The sequence below is a fragment of the Pavona decussata genome, unplaced genomic scaffold (assembly GCF_977016875.1).
Source record: "Pavona decussata unplaced genomic scaffold, jaPavDecu1.1 SCAFFOLD_67, whole genome shotgun sequence".
NCBI lineage: Eukaryota > Metazoa > Cnidaria > Anthozoa > Scleractinia > Agariciidae > Pavona > Pavona decussata.
Genome location: NW_028145486.1, coordinates 3,018,619 through 3,033,908, shown reverse-complemented (window position 1 = coordinate 3,033,908; position 15,290 = coordinate 3,018,619). Strand labels below are relative to the sequence as shown.

Here is a 15,290-nt window from a genome sequence, read left to right as displayed (position 1 = left end):
ATATATAGACGACATATTTTCCCAATAGACTTTAAACAGAGAGGAGATAATGCAGTTCGTTGAGCAAGCAAACAAACACCACCCCACAATAAATTTATGGCTGAAATTTCAGAAACTAAAACGACATTTGTGGATACAAACATTTGTAAAGGGGAAAGATTTAGAAACAATTCAGTTCACGGTAAGCACTTCAAACTTACTGAAACATTTTGATATACGCAATTCTCTTCATGCCACCCACCAAGGGTCAAAATAGGCTTCATCAAACGCAGTTAAGAAAGTAGGTTGATTTTGTTTAAGGTGCCATTTCTCCATCAGGATATTTTTTAATCTCGGTATACTAGGTAGTGCTGGATGGTATTGCGTTACAAAGGGAGTACACTCTGTTTTATTTATAAGAACCTTTTTTATAAGAACGTCGAGGCTGAGATTAACCAAAATTTTAAGAACAGTTAAGAACATTCTTCAGGCTGAGAGTCGATTAAGAACGTTTTTATTTTGCTAATCGGTATATAAAATCAAGGTAACAAATGCAAATTAACCAAAATACTTCAGGGCATGTTTTGTATAACATTAACAATGGTGACACACATCTCGGTTTGTCATAATCAGCAGTTCTTGATAACATATCTCAGACTTTGATAGGTTTCCTGGTCACGTCTGCATTGCGGTTTACTGCAATACATGTAGTGTATACCATGTAATTTAAGAAAATCTTAAGAACGTTTTCAGCCTCAAATCGCAAAAAAATATAAGACCGTTCAGCCTCAGCTCCAAAATTAGACGTTCTTAGAAAGACAAAAAACAGAGTGTATTCTCTTACATGCGGCTTTGTTTTTCTGCTTAAGTGCAGACAGTTCCTGTCTGTGAATTTGACTTCAGAAAGTTCTTTTTCAAATCTATTTGCGAACTGCAGGAGTCGCGTTGGCCCGTCAATACTTTTTACCCGGGGGGGGGGGGGGGATAATGGGGAACTCATATGAAAGGAGCGGGGATGCTCGTCGGAAATTTTCAATTAAACCCCTAAAGGAGACCAATCCGGGCATGGTCCACACTTTTCTGACCCCCTAACAGAGACCATTTTAAAACACAGGCAAAAAAAAAAAATACAGTAATTTTTCGCGGCAACCCCAAACGAGACCTTTACGGCGAAATATCTTGGCGTTTTGCCCAGAAAACCCTAAGTGACACCAAAATCAAACATTTACACCCCTAAGCTAGACGACGAGCATCCCCGCTCCTTTCATATGAGAGTCCCCCTGCGACTTTTTAACACTGGAGCCCCGAGAGGAGCCTGACTCTCATGAAAGGAGCGGGGATGCTCGTCGGAAATTTGGAATTAAACCCCTAAAAGAAACCAATCTGGGCGCATTCTCGTCCCCAGAGCCCCAACGTTTTTGCTTTTAAATTGTTGAACGAGTGGCTCTGGGTCCATCCAAAAATATCTTTTATTTCATTGGCTGTCGAAAACCTGATGCGCTTTAAGGTGAAAAATGCTACGCTTCTGCGCATTGGTCTTTAATTCCGGTGGGACGCTTGCAATCGTGCTATATAAGGGAACAAATAATGTAAACATTTTGTCGATAGACGAAAAGTACTTTCTGTTTAGCGCAAAGAATTAGCGATTTGGATAAAAGAACAGTAATTCGTGTCTGTCACCGGTGTCGGGACAAATTTGAGCCCTTTAGAAATAACGCTAACAGGCTGTCGCTAAGTTGTTTGTTTGAAAAATTCTTCATGAATTTCTCGTGTTTTTCTCTTTGTATCTCAATCCATTTTTTTGCCAATTTTTTTCTGCGCTCTTTGCGCTTGTTATTTGTTTTGTGCCCTTTTTTATTTTGAACCCCCGTTGTGGTGGTTAGGTTTTCAGAGATAAAGCTGTTATACTTTTCAACATTTTTATTGTTTGCAGAATTCTGCAACACATGTGTGTACAATATTTGTTTGAGCTCGTTGAATTCTTGCTGCAGTTTTCTGTGTCCGCCGAGTGCGACCGTTCTCGCATCGAACTATTTACATCAGTGGTAGCATTTGTGCTAGTATTTTTTGAGAGCTTGGTCTCAACGAAACTTCGCGGATCTCACGATCTATGAGAATATATACCAAAACAATTACGCTATATTTTATAAAACTTGCGACTGAGTTAACAGTGAGGTCAAACTATAAACCTCAGAAGGTTACAACGCTTAGAATGTCACAAGCGGGTGTGAATATTCAGCATCGAAAGCTTACCATTCGCTTTTCCCTGCTCCTCTTCGAAGGTGTCTCTCGGTCTTCGTCTTCCTTTCGCTTAGCTGTTTTAAAGGATAAACACAAACGCGATGTCATCCTACTTCAGTTCACGTTTTAAGTTTAAACCTGAATTCATCAGCCTTGTGAAATCTTCGTCATTGAAGTGCATCGAGCACAAGGACGAGGTCTTTCCAGGCGCGCGTCCACATCTTCCTCCGCTCCAGCATAAAATCGATCCATTTCTTTCGCCTCCTCAGTCTTTGCGGGCATGTAGTGCCAAAGAAAGGAATCCTGTGCATGCTTATTCCATTTGCTTCGTCTTTGATGTTTCCACATCTCGCTGCAACACATCTTTCCGGCATTTTCGAGAAACGTGCAGAAATACCGCGACTTGTTTTCAGTGAGATCCAGAGAAAGGCTGAAGTCACGTGTTCCTGAATCTACGTCACAGCTCTTGCTAAACCGAGAGGAGACTAATGCGAATCCTGGGCCAAAATGGCGGCAAATTTGAACGTCTTATAAAATTCATAAAAAATTCGCGTTTTATGCAAATCGAAAAATTTTTTCACTGAAGTTCTTAGGGTGATGTTTAGATTCAGATAAGAAAATAAAAATTTTTCCGATATGGGCACTTTAAACATTACAGTTATGACACAAGGTGAAAGTCCGATAACAATATTCCACAACAACTACAGATAACAGCGGTGCAGAATGTATAAAATTTATACAACATTTACAAGAAACCACTAAAACATTTCTTGACACGTTTCGTTTCCAATAATTCAGTGAATAATTTAACCGATAGATGAGACAAACTAATTCGGCTTTTGAGTTCCACTTCTGAGTAATTTTTCCTTAATTCTTCGGAAATCTGGTTGACTTTTTTCCGAAGTCATTCGCATTACAAGGCGTAACAGATCAAGACCGAAGTAAGAAGTACTAACCGGGCCGGACGGGTGTAAACATACAACCACGACTGTATCCACAACGAAAAAGTTGTTGAATTATTTAAGGTTACTTCCATGTTTCGCGAGTGCCTTCAGGAAAATCTAGCTTACGCGCGCTGTTTTTGATAAAACCACGGAAAACTATATATCACTGTAAAGCTCATAAATTGAAGTTTGCGAAAATATCAATGTTTTTTTTATTTAATTGGATACATAAGCGCTTAGAGGCCTGCAAACTCAATACTAGCGACGTGTACCTAACTGAATTACCCACTCTCACGTAAAGGCGCACAACTAAACAGACTGCACAATATCAATCAGGAGATAATAGGCTAACAAAGTGTGTCAGGCTTTTTCTTTATTCCTATTGGTTTGTGAGAAAACCCATCCTAAAGATGGACAATGGAAAATTTTTGTAGTCGCGTCAGATGTTAACACGTCACGGGAAAAATATTTTGAATTTCGTAAAAGCCTGACACTCTTTGATGCATTAATATCTGATGACCATTTTGGCCAAATTTCGTTGAAATCCGGCAAATCTACATACCCTATTAATTCATTTGAAGATGGGGAATTCGCGCAAAAACAAAAGCCGTGTTTTCGGCCGTGAAACATTTACAGAGTTTTCGCACCTCATTAAAATACTTGTCAACGCGCTCACGCCGCCGGCCAATCAAACACAAAGAAGCATTCCCTGGGGAGTTCTGTAGATAAAAAGAAACAATCGAAATTCCCCGCGGAAGCATTTAGTGTTACTGTAATTTTGTAAAGCGATTTCTTTATGGGAAAAGTTAAGTCTGGCGCGAGAAAGCCACCGGCGAAACCAAAACAAAGAAGAAAACGGCAGATAGACGCAGAACATGAAACTGGCAGCCCCAGCGGAGTTGACAAGAGACACGCACTTCTCACCGCTATCAGTACACGAGGCTGTGCGCTAAAGTTCGCTGCTTATTTTCAGCCGGTCAACAACGGCGAAAGTGGCTGAATTATTGCCGGCATCTTCGATTTCGGACTCCGAACTGATGTTTGACTCTCCACTATCCGATTTCTTGTCCTCGAATTTCTCTGCTGCCGAGGCAGTTATTTTTATCCGGCTTGCCCTGATGTCTTTCGACGAGGATGGGTTTGAAAGAAAATCTGACTGGTTGTACAAAGAACCCTTGTCGCTCTCCGCCAGCTGAAGTTTTTAGGCTTCGTCAAATGATTTTTTGACCTTCTTTGGCCCCGTTTTTTTCTAGACTTTCACCCAAGGCGACTTTTCTAGTTTCGCTTTCTTCATAACAACCTTTTACGCAATGCTTGAATCCAAAATGGAACGCTGTTTCGCAGTAAAATTTTACATACAACGCCGTGACATGCGATGAACACGGTGGCAAAAATAGGCAAATTTGACGGTTATTCGAGATCGCGGGTAAATTTTGCCGCGTAATATGTCAACACAATCCCGCATAAATTGGATTATGACACCATCACTCGCTCACCGCTTTTCCTACAAAACTTTGTTTTTCAGATAGCTCGCGTTCTTTTTGAGATTTCTAACGGCCGTTTTCACGAAACTTTGCATCCCTTTCTTGTTTCAACCATATCTAAAAAAAAATTATTTGAGAAAAATTCAACCTTTCTTCCCTAAAAGTAACCTTAAAAATAACGCCTGGAAGCCGTTAATCGAAGACGTAGGCTGTGGTTTTTCAGAGTAGCGGCGAGAAGGGTAGTTAAAATCCCTTTTAAATTGGCCATGAAAACACTCTCACAACGCCTCACGTGCACAACCTGGAACGTTCTTCGGTTGTGTTGACAATCCTTCGACAAAATGTTTCCGGTTTCGTAATACTGAGCAAGCACAATTGTAATTTATCACCGACTGAGCGTGCGCTACCGGATGTCGTGAAATTCACGACATCCGGAAACGGCTGTCACCAGAGCCTACGATCCAACCGCTGACCAAAAGATCGTAGGCTCTGGGAACGAGGATGATCTGGGCGTGGCTTTTTGATCCCAAAAAAGACATAAAAACACAGACCAATCAATATATATATTTATATTACTTCGCGTGCAACTCTAAACGAGACCTTCACGGCTAAATATAATGGCGTTTTGCCCAGAACATCCTAAGTGAGACCAAAATGCGAAATTTACACCCCTAAGCGAGACGACGAACATGCCTGCCCCTTTCATATGAGAGTATCCCCCCCGGGACTGGAGCCTAGCATGATCTGCTCTGACTGCTCTAAGAACTTTCAGTGGCAACTGACGAGATTCATTAAGAATCGAAACTGCCGTCTTGCCCAAGAAACAACACTAAACACTTGTCAGAAGAAATCGCTGAAGCATTCTAGAGACTCGCATGACAGTTACCGACTGTCTTAGCTTTTAATATCTACCGGATGCGGGCTTACCCACAAAAACACACTTACTTGTCTTTCAGTCATGAGGCAACGGAGCTGAAAAGAACAACTGCAAGAGGCCAAAGCTCTCCAAAGCAAGAGACAACAATGATCAACTTTGTAAAGACGTGGAACTATTAGACTCTCATATACGTGATAAACGAACACCCTGCAATCTCAATGCAGATAGATAGCATGAGCATGAAATCACGAGTTACGAATTCCACGGATCTTATGTCTTCATAGATGACATATATTTAGCGCTTTCTCCTAATGACGCGGATCTATTGAACTCTCATATACGTGATAAACGAACATCTTGCAATCTCAATGCAGATAAGCATGAAATCACGAGTTACAAAATCCACGGATCCCGTGCCGGCTTCATAGCATTTATCTTGCAGTTAATCCGAGCCGGTAAACCTCAACAAATGCCACAGAGCTAGCATACCAAATGGCATATGAAAAACTTTTCCAACGGCTCAGAATGATCATTAAGAAAACCTCCATTCAGTATATTTGAGTTTTTCCCTTTATGATCAAGATAAAAATAATTAAGCAGAGCTAAGGTACCGTTGAAGGCTTTATCACAGATCTATTTGCGAACTGCATGCAGGAGTCGCGTTGGCCCGTCAACACTTTTTAACTCTAACCTGGATGGACTACAACAACAACAACAAAAGTGTTTATAATTGTAATAATTTCTGAAGGTATTTTTTGTTGCAATAAACCCAAAGCCATACTCTGAGAATAAACACTGAAATTTTGATAAAAGTAGGTGATATGGTAAGGAGGTGTTTTCATGATATTACTACGACTTCCAAACTGGTACGACTTCATCCCAGTTGTAAAATCTTAATCGGCTTCTGTATCAGTCAAATCCTGTCAAGTTCGAAGCCAGTGGTCAAGGGTAATAATACGTTGAATTTAACGGCCTTGAAAAGTTCCGAAGTTTTGAGCTTTTTGGCAAGATTATAATGGCTTGAATCAACAAGATCAGTATATTTGCAAGTCAGCATGTTCCAACGAACAGAGCCTCTGTGTACGACAGAGTCCTTCATCAGAAAACGTGTATTAAAACGTGGCACCAGTAGTGAATCGCGTGCTCTAATTGAGTATAAAATATTACGCTTCTTCGCTATACAGTTGCTTAGGGTAATAGGAAAAACACGAGGAAGAGTATTTCATCCGATTTTCCAAACACTGACAAGTGGGTTGAAAAAACAAGCACTGTCAAGCATTGTTGCCGAATATTTTAATATTGACTATACGTATCAATTTCTTTACTACAACAAGTAGCCCTAACAATGTGACCTTCGGTCACGCTCGCATAACGCTAGCATTTATGTCACACAAAATAACATTAGGTCTTTTAACAAGATTTCCGTGTGAGAGCCTCCTTGATCACTGTTATATTGGGTTATTGGGTTCACCATAATCAGATCGAGGGGCGCCAGGTCGCCAACTTCTTCGAGATACCGACGGCACTGCCTCCATAAAATAGCTATTTCCGAACCTTATTATGAAAGCGTGCCTAGGGAACTTCACATAACGGACAAAAATAAAACAACTTTGCTTTTTTTATTTTGCTGGTAAGATTTTGTTCATAACTTCTTCAGGGCCCCATCGACGGGCCGGCAAAAATTGCAAAGCCGACTGTATTTCAAGTCGTCTTGCGGGGTATTGGGAAAAGATTTCAATGAGCAATAACCGCGCCTCGGATGAACCTCACTGGCTACGGTAATGCCACTCCGCAAAGGTGACCAGACTTTATTGGATCAGGGTGTCTTTTTTTTCGAATGACTCATTCTCTCACATGTGGGACGTATAAGACATTATAACAAGTCTTGAGTCTACGAAATACAGAAATACAGAAATCTTTAAAAATAACAAGTTCGAGGATATTAAAGCTAATGCTCCCAGTGTGTAACATGCTCAACAGATATAAGCATGCGCATTAAGAGTTTGAATGACTATTTAGATGGGTGTCCGATGGACATCTAGTTCTCCCAAAGAATTCACGTATACTTGTAAACTTGAGGAAGTTTACAAAGATCCCCAAAACAATTATGTTGAAACATTTTTCAAACTTATGTAACTATATTCCAGATAGGCCATCAAAGACTTCGCATCCACATTGTCTCTAACAAGGATGTCCCACAGGTGAGACAACGGTGGGTTCCTTTTTAACCTATGAATGACATTAGCTCAAGCAGTATTGGTTATGTGCTTTTAAATTTCTCCAGTCAGGTGGACACGCCCCACAAGGGCGAATCTGCCGCTTATGAAGCCCAAGACAAATTCTAGGCTCGAAATCCGCCGTCTCCCAGGTTCGGTCTGTGAGTGCGGGCGCATTTTTCTGAACAGCGGCCGGTAATCGTGCCTAGACAAATTCAAGAGCTGACCCGAAATATACGAAAGATCGTAGGAAATACCATTAGAGTCGACGGGACTTTGCACAAGTGTTCCATTCCAAAAATTCAAGGTTTAATAAATTTGTGTTTATAGCTTATTTCACGGTTCGTGAGCGCGAACGATTTTTATTCACAAGTTGTGTAAAAAAAAAAGACGAACGAGCGCAGCGAGTGAGTTTGTTTTACACAACGAGTGAATAAAAATCGTTCAAGCAACCTAACCGTAAAATAACTTATTTATTATATACATACCGAGATTCATAAGCGAACAGAACTCAAAGATAAACATATCTTTATTTTCTTTCAAAGGAAAACAACGCGAGGTCAAGCCACCTCACAGTTGGAGAGTTGCACTAAAGTGGGTTCCTTGTAAAATACTTTACATCTAAATTATCAAGCAAAAATGCCGTTAAAAGGCAGAGCTAGTTAGAATAAAATAAGACATCCTAAAAATATGTCGAAATAGTTCTGAGGAAGTTCAAAATTTGAAATACAGAAGTGAATACTCGAGACTTCATTTCTTGTTGCTTGAATTGACAAACACGTACTAGTCAGAATCCGAATGAAGAGGTTTGATTCTTTTATAAGTTTTGCTAGGGTTTTCCTCTCGCACTGAAAGATCGAGTAGGCGATTGATTTAAATTGTTTATTGTCACACTAGTTTGTCTTCCGCCTATAACAGCACCCGAAAAAAGAGACAGGGGATGTTGTACTGCTTGCTTGCTTTTCTGAGAAAAAGTTGGACGAAATGGGTAAGTGAGTTCGTCAAACTCGTGCTTTCTTTTCTCCGGAATAGGAGAGACAGACTGGGGAACTATTTCTCCCGAAATCAGTCCAGTGAGAGTGTGAGACATGTTCAACAGTTGTTTCTGTGAGACGGTAGAGTAGCTAGTGATACTTTGAACGTTTTTGTGTCCTGACAGTTGCATTATATCAGTTGGCGGCACGCCGTTGGCTTTTGTGAGGGTTTTGTTTGTCTTGTGTAGTTTTAATCCTTTATATTTTTCAGCAGTTTTGTTTTGTTTGTTTTCGTTTCCTGGTTTTTGCACAAATTATAATAATTACCTGTTCCATAAACTGTTGTGGCTTACACTTTGGTAAACAAAGAAACCTTGATACAAGTTAGCCGCCCGTGTTCCAAACCGCTCCACTTCCTAGACTATTTTCCCATAGCCACTGTGTTTTGCAGAGGACGTGCGTGGAGCGCCATCAACTGTTTGTTAGCAAAGAATCTATGGAACAAGTGGTGCACATGGTCTAGCAAGAAATGGGAAAACGAAAAATAAAATGATCATGAAAAAGAAACGCTGAAAAAGTAAGAAGAGAAGAATGATTAATAAAAGATCTGTTTTCAATGCCACTGATTTAGGGTCCATCCTGTAAGATATCAGCATGGGTAAAATTCGACTACGAAAAGAAAAAAAAAAACATACCATATTTTTCATATTGATCAAGAAGGAGATTGCCGTCATTATCTAGTCATTTTCAGCACATGATCTGTTTTTGTTTTTGTGTTTTTTTTTTTGTGGTTGTTTTTTCGAAGGCGAAAGAATAGAAACAACAGAGTATTATTACACACGGAAACCTACATTACAACAACAAATAAACAAAAAGAAAAAAAAAACGCAAAATAACAAAAGTTTAAAATACATAAGTAAAAGTAAGCTTTCAATTAAATTCGTTTGGCCAAAGACACCTAAAACAGCGTCTAAACACGTTCATCTTCTTCTTCCGCTGAAAAGAGAACCAAAAACACAATATTAATTAGAAGCTTATTGAAAACAAGTAATGTCTGTAGCAAATCAAACAGATAAGAATAGGCCATTTCCGAGTTGCTTTGAACCTCATTATGAAAGCGAGGCTAAGTGCAAAGTTTTTATTATGAAAATTAGTTTTCATTCACATGCAAACAAAACTAATTTTCATATGAAAAAGCTTTGCACTTAGCCTCCATTTCATAATGAGGTTCACTGAAAGTCGGAAATGGCTTATTAAAAAACAGTTAATATAATTTGTGACAATTTTCTCACTTGCAAAAAATTCGATTATTTGTGTTGGCAAGTGGAGTTTGATTTTCTCGACATAGAGCGTGCTTTTTTTCGTGCAGAAGTTAAAAGCCCCAGACTAATTTTTATATTCTCGAAAAGAAGACCATTTCCACTAATCACAACCTTAATCTCAAGTGCTTCTGAGTTATACCGTATGGGAAAAATGTTTCTTGAAAAACTATTCCAGGTCCTCAACCTGTCGAGAACGCTTAACCTGCGCTCGCACGAACAGCTTCCTGTACTTAGTGGCGCTGCCGCCTGTCCGGTTTTTGCCTCTACAACTTCTTTCCGACCATCTCCGTGGCTTTTTCACTGACACCACCATCTCTACTAGATGGAATGAAAGACAAAGTTGCTTCGCTGAATACTAGTAATGCCAAAACAAGGTTAAATTTTGGTTCGATTATTGAGAAGAACTGAAAGCATGTTATGAGAGCAACTACTTTCCGCTTTTTTTGAAAAAAGCTGTTGATAGAACGCTGCATTTTGATAGATTTTTCTCACTCAGAACAGAGAAGACAGGAGACTCGAGAAATGGCGGAAAAACACATGAAAACAAGACAGTTTTTTTTGGGAAGCCGCTGCCTGGTTGGCATGAATTTTTGCTTAATTTTTCTCACCTGTAATTCAGGGCACTGCCTGATTCGCGTTATCATTCAACATAATATCATGTTACGTTAACATTTTTTTTTACTTACTTAACTGTTTGTGAATTTGTCAACAATGACTGAGGCAAGTGCCTCGGTTCGCCTCATACTGGCTACGGCCCTGGTACTAATTGGCCTACAAAGTTAAAGACCTCAATGATATGACAAATTGCACAAGAATTCGATCATGCATGTAACATACAACTTTATTTAACAACTTCCATGATCGTTTTACTTTCGAAAGTTCGAATTTCGAACATTCTGGCCTACAATGAAATGCAATACAATGGCTTTATTTGAAGAGGGAGGCCTAATGACCTGTTACAGCTTTCCAATTTACGGCCATCTTTAAACTAGTAACTTTCAAACCGTTGATAGATGGATAGAGCAACGCTAGTAATATAATACCATCATATGATAGACAACACAAAATTCGATCATGCAACTAGATGTAATTTCAGAAATTTCCATAATCGTTTTACCCTCGAAAGTTCGAGTTTCGAATTTTCTGGCCTACTTTAAAAGAGTATTCACCTTTCAAACCGTTACATCGCCTAACAAAACTTCCCCCTCCCCCACCCCCTTAGACTGTTCACAGTCCCCCTATTTTTCCGTGGGATTCTCGAGACCGGTACGCTTCGATGGAGCTGCCGCCATCTTGGTTTGTAAAAGCGAGCGCGATCTGGGGAGAGTGTCTAAACTACACTTCCCCTCACCGACTATACTAACACCCACTCCCGCTCCCCTCGGTAGTTTAGACACTCTCCCCAGATCGCGCTCGCTTTTACAAACCAAGATGGCGGCGATTCCATCGTCTCGAGAATCCCACGGAAAAATAGGGGGACTGTGAACAGTCTACCACCCCCTCCTCACTGTGCTCGATTTTTGTCTTCGCCCTATCGTCACCACTTAACTTGGGAGCCTATTCACAGGCTACAGAACTTGTACTTTAGTAGATTTATCAGTGTGTTCACTGAATCAACTAATTTATTACGCAACGGTGACGGCGACGACAACGCCACAAAACAAACCGCTTAATGAGCAAAAACAATCGCTCGGCACGTGCGTTTCAAATATAATCAGTTGGTAAATTTCTTTGCCATCCTCTGCAAAACAACAACCTGAAATGACCAAATTTAATTTTTACTTGAACGCCACTCCCACCAGTTTGATTCCTGGCGAATCCTGGGTACTTCGCCGTTTCTGTTAAAGTTGAACGAGTTGAAATCATGGTTGAACATGCAATTTTAGAAACTTCCATTATCGTTTTACCCTTAAAAGTTCGAGTTTCGAATTTAACTGGCCAAAAACGGGTATTAAGCATTTAAACCGTTGCATCACTCACAAACCGGTCTAGGCGGGTAACCCTTGTAGCTCCTTGCAATATAACACTAAAAACTTTACCTTTCAGTTATCACAAGGTACGATCAAAAAAGTCCCATATTATCACAAATCACAAGACAAACAACATAAAACTCGAACACGGGATTAATGTTGCCACAATGTTAGGCTTTTTAAGAAGATTACGCCTTTTTTTTTTAATTTGTAAGAGTCATGTTTCTTTGTTACAAACATCATCGTCAGTTACAGAATATTAAAAAAAAAAAAACCGTTAAGACTATATAACAACTCGCGAAACATGCATAATTAATTATGATTAAGTGACAAAAATAGAGAACATATTTCAGTGAGTAACAAAGTAAAGAAAATAAAGCCTAAAGCGTAATTAAGAGCCAGGTTGAATGATGAACTTGTTGATTTAAATTGGGCTTTTTCCAATTTATATACATAGCCTCCTTCAGTTTAATTTGAAATTAAGTGGGGGTGGAATCAAGGATTTCGAAACTCTGAACTTGTTCTTGTTTTTGTTTAGTGTGAACAAAAGGCCTATCTGTCACCATTTTTAGATCGGAACCATTTGGAACCGGTCCCGTGTGAACATAGCCTTAGATACTGTGCGTGCGTGAAAAACGAGAAGAGAGTCCCCGCCTTATTATAAGAAAAGCTTAAAGGGGAAGTATCACGAAAATTTGCTGTCATTTCAAAACCCAAAAATGTTTGACTGTCAGCAGAAACAACGAAATAATTGTCAAGTTTGTTATAAATTATCACCCCAGTGCAATAAAACTGTCGATTAGTGCCTCTGGCAAGAGACAGAGTAGGCCGGTTTGGATTGAAACTTGAAAAATATTAGGTTAATGTTTTTCAAGTTCTAGCATTTTTGTTTCCAAAATGCGCTAGAACAGATGACGAGTTGTTTCTTTCAAGAATTCAGTTGATTTCGTTCCTCTCGTCATTCTAGAATTATTTGGCAGGTGATAGAAGGTCTTATTTCATTATTTTTAGCAAAAGATATCAAAAACCCCATGATACTTCCCCTTTAAGCAGCGACGACAATAACACCAAAGAAAACGTCACTTGAAAACAACGTTACTTATTCGAGTTTCGAATTTTCTGGCCTGCTTTTAACGTTACGGGTATTCAGCTTTCAAACCGTTGCATCCCTCACAAACCGGTCTAGGTGGGCAACGCTGATAATATAACACTTAAAACTTTACCTTTCAGTTATCACAAGGTACGATCAAAAAAGTCCCATGTTGTCACAAATCACAAGACAAACAACACAAAACTCGAACACAGGATTAATGTTGCCAGAAGCGTTTTAACCTTGAAAGTGCGTGCAGCGATACTTTTCTCAGTATCCAGTTTTCAAACAATCAGGCAAGAAATTCGCACCATCAGTGTTGTGCAAGAATGTCTGCTGCAAAGGGCGAGGTACAGGCTGTAAATCGAAAACTGCTTCAACGACTTCTTTTTATTTTAGTTAGTTTTTTCCATAACTTGTTCCTCTTTTTTTATGTTTGTGCAGATTGTGAACCAAGACGAAATCTCACCCGAAACGGTGGAAGAGGAATCGAAAACAACAACTAAGTCCAAAGGTAAACTGTAAATAGTTTTTAAAAGCAGAGGAAAACGTCAGGAAAGAAAATTCCTAGTAGCCACACATCGACATTAACAAACGACCCACAGAATCCTCTGGGGCTCTGCCAAGTGCGTTACCTACAGTAGAAATTATTATCAACGACTCCCTCTGGAATGCTAGTTTACTAACTTAGAACAAACGTCACTCAACCGTTGTCTACAAGAGGGGGACATCAAGTTGAAGGATTCTGAACACCGCAACATCGCAAAAAAATTGACAAATACCGCAATATCGAAAAAAAAAAAAAGAAGAAATGCCAAATATCGCAATAAAATACCGAAACCGCTACTCTGTTCGTTAAATTTCGCGCAAATATCCGCTTAGACTTTGTTTTCCGAGTGTTAAAGTTAAATTCGTTTTAGCAAGATGAGTAACGACCGGTACTAAAGCAACGTCCAGTAGCTTGTTGGTTAACAGTGAACAAAAATCAACTTACCTTTATTGCTTCACTTTTCTAATCAGTGTGATAGAACGAAGTGCAATTTTTCGCTTCCAAACTCAATGTTCATCAGCAATTTACATTCTGGAGAGCCGAGTGTCTTGGTTACTGGCGTCATTTACGTTAATGCGTTTTGGCGGATGTTTTTACAGATAACAGCGTTCCTTACATCGTCTTGGTGCACTGTAAATAGTCTTGACAAACGCCTTCTCTATTAGTGGTCCTCCTCGCGCAGCGTCTACGTCTTTCCTCTCTTTTTCACAGTCATGAACAGGGTATTTTGTGAAGGCCCAGAGGTCTAGGGAGTAACACATTCATTTCCTTATAGACCTTATATAAAAATATCTATGTGGTTCCAGCTGCAACCTTCAATTGTTATGTGATTGTGTACTTTACAAGGATCTTGTCAAAAATGCAAACTAATTAATTGGTTGTTAAAACGATCAAATTGTTATCACGTTTCATGTAATATGACTAACACAAACTCACGTGACGGATTAGAGAGGATCTTAGAGCTGTTTGGAAGCGTTTCCGAAGCGACAAGAAACTGGAAAAGGATCAAAAAGGGTCGTAAAACACTGGAGAATAATTTTTAATACCGACTAAAACGTTTAAAGACTCGAATCCCTCAAGTTTTGAAAATACCGCAATACCGCAATTTTAGATATCAATTACCGAAAAACCGCATGAAAAATTGCCCAATACCACAATACCGCAAACCTCAATGCCCCCCTCCTACGACTACTTGCACTTAGAAACAAATTATTGACAACATCAACAAAACAGACAAACTGATAGACAGATTTACTAACAATAGACCAACGGACTTTTGACTAACAAAAGACGGGTCGAAAAACAGCAGTCACTTTTTAAAGTCTCCACAGCCAATAACATCACGACTTACTGACAAACGACCAATAACTGATCTCGGCTTCGCTGACCAAGCAGGTCAACAACCAGCGAAATTTATACCATCTACTGACGTTCCACACTCTGAAGATGACTTCCGCTTGGGTAGTCGAAATGTCAGTCAATGTCACCTCAAACAGTCCTTCTCAGGACTTCACTCACCCGTATTATCATAATATAATTTACGTATACATGGTAATATCATTGTTATCAGCCTTAACTTGAGTGGTCGTAAGCTTACAATCGTCGTAGAACTTGTCCTTGCATACAGAACTTTTTGTAACAGA

General features: G+C 39.5%; 1 protein-coding gene, 1 long non-coding RNA gene and 1 other non-coding gene across 5 annotated transcripts in view; 2 read left to right on the top strand and 1 right to left on the bottom strand.

The window, feature by feature from the left end:
* LOC146478102 (exoskeleton protein RP43-like) overlaps positions 1-839 on the top strand; it is a 31,720-nt gene extending 30,881 nt beyond the window's left edge. Inside the window, exon 7 of the transcript XR_014865243.1 lies at positions 374-839. The gene's annotated coding sequence lies outside the window, so the exon portion shown is untranslated. The remainder of the gene's footprint in view (positions 1-373) is intronic.
* Positions 1-15,290, top strand: part of LOC146478098 (uncharacterized) — a 46,854-nt gene that overhangs the window by 12,653 nt on the left and 18,911 nt on the right. For 2 of the 3 annotated variants that reach the window (XR_014865249.1, XR_014865245.1), the window contains exon 2: positions 13,542-13,611. This is a non-coding gene — a long non-coding RNA (uncharacterized LOC146478098). Of the gene's footprint in view, positions 1-13,261; positions 13,448-13,541; positions 13,612-15,290 lie in introns of those variants that run through there. The other variant, XR_014865248.1, reaches the window with a different exon arrangement.
* LOC146478101 (U4 spliceosomal RNA) lies at positions 7,186-7,324 on the bottom strand. Its single transcript, XR_014865273.1, has one exon. It is a non-coding gene; the product is annotated as a U4 spliceosomal RNA (small nuclear RNA).